Raw genomic sequence first — 1,826 nt, 5'->3', positions numbered from 1 at the left:
ATGGTGCTTACTGTTCGCTTGACTCAATTATCTATCTCTTCTATTTATCTGCATATCTGTTCAATCGCACTGGTTTTTCTTGCCAGGCTAATTTACTAAAAAAGAGGGTGCATCGAACAAACTAGAGTTGCTAGGAAAATTCATGACCCTCTGAGAAACTCCTGTGTGCATGCTCCCAGCGTCACGTGACTTCTGCTGTTGTAACGCTGCCTCTTCCTTAGTATTGTTCATCCTGAACAATAGCCACTTACATTAAACCAATAGATAATTAACAATAACTTAATGAAACGTACAGAATTTACAAACACCAAATTAAAATGCAACAAAGTCTCTTAATTTTACGGGATGTATCTTCTTCCATACTGGTCTCTGTCTCATTGGCTTCTGCTTCACGTGGGGTTCATCTGCTCCATCAGGAAATGTTCCATTATCATTATCAGTCACATCAGTGGCAGTTACTTCATTAACGGCTTCACTGTTTCCATTCTCAAAACTGGGTAGAGAAACTCAGGTAGAGTGGCTTTTTCAGGTGACACGTCTTCAGCAGCATCATTTGTTCCATTGTTCAGTTCGTTCCAACTGAAATGTCTGGACCGTGATAATGCCAAAGCCTGTTGACGATCCACTATGTCATATTGGCCTTCCCATGGAGAAGACAACCTAGGAAACTTCCCTTTGGTCTTCCTGGGATTATACAACCACACCTCATCTCCTGGTATAAAGCTGACTTCAGTAGACTTTTTATCATAACATAACTTCATGGAATCAGCAGACGTTTTCAAGTTTGAATGCACTTGATGACGAATTTCATCTATCCTTTCAGATAACACTTTCACGAACTCTGGCACATTTTCAGGCAACTCTTCGTAAGGTGTGCGTCCTGTTAGCATGTCCACTGGCAACGGAAGTTCCCGACCAAACATCAGCTTTATTGGGGTGTATCCAGTGGCTTCATGCTCTGCTGTTCTATAGGCCATCAACAGTGGAGGGAGTAAGACATCCCAGCCATCTTGGCGGCTATTACAAAACTTTGCCAATTCCTGTCCCAGTGTCCACTTGTACTTTTCTACCATCCCATTAGACTGTTGGTGAAGTGGCATTGTCCTGGTCTTTCATATGCCAAACAACTTGCAGCATTCATGGAACACAGCTGATTCAAAGCTACGGCCTTGATCCGAATGCAGTTCGTATAGCATACCAAATCTGAAGAAGAAATCACTAATAGCCAAAGGTACAGTTGTTGCTTCCTGATTTGTTATTGCATATGCCTCAGGCCACTTGGTGAAATAATCCATCACCACACAAATGTACCTGTTTCCAGCACGAGTTTGGGGTAATGGACCAGCAATGTCAACGGCTACTCTTTCCCTTGGTGTGCCAACTTGATGTAGCTTCATTGGAGCATGTCCCTTATGCTTGGGTCCCCTTTTATTACAACATGTACTGCAGGTTCTGCACCATTCTTCCACATCTTGTCTCATACCTATCCAGTAAAATCTCTGTCGTGGTTGACTCAATGTCTTCTTAACTCCGAGATGTCCTCCTGTTAAACTATCATGGGATTGACGCAGCACAACTTCCCGTAACTTTCTCAGTATAACTGTTTGCCAGGTCATCACTGCGGTCATCCATCTTCGGACAAGACTATCATCTTCAAGTTTCAACTGGTCCAATTGTGCCCAATAGTTCTTTTTCACAGGGCTTAAGCTAGACACCTTCTACCAAGCAGGGCACAAAACACTTGCTTTTAGAAAATCAGTTAGTGGCTTCAAATCTTGATCTTTCTCCTGCTCTGCTTTAATATCTATACCTGGTTCCATTTCACC

At 42.6% G+C, this 1,826-nt stretch overlaps 1 protein-coding gene across 1 annotated transcript in view; it reads left to right on the top strand.

The window, feature by feature from the left end:
• LOC106462198 overlaps window positions 1-1,826 on the top strand; it is a gene marked incomplete at its 3' end in the record, with an annotated part of 79,544 nt that overhangs the window by 55,782 nt on the left and 21,936 nt on the right. The window lies entirely within an intron of this gene.

Source organism: Limulus polyphemus, unplaced genomic scaffold, assembly GCF_000517525.1.
Source record: "Limulus polyphemus unplaced genomic scaffold, Limulus_polyphemus-2.1.2 Scaffold1117, whole genome shotgun sequence".
NCBI lineage: Eukaryota > Metazoa > Arthropoda > Merostomata > Xiphosura > Limulidae > Limulus > Limulus polyphemus.
This window is presented reverse-complemented; position numbering and strand designations above follow the sequence as displayed.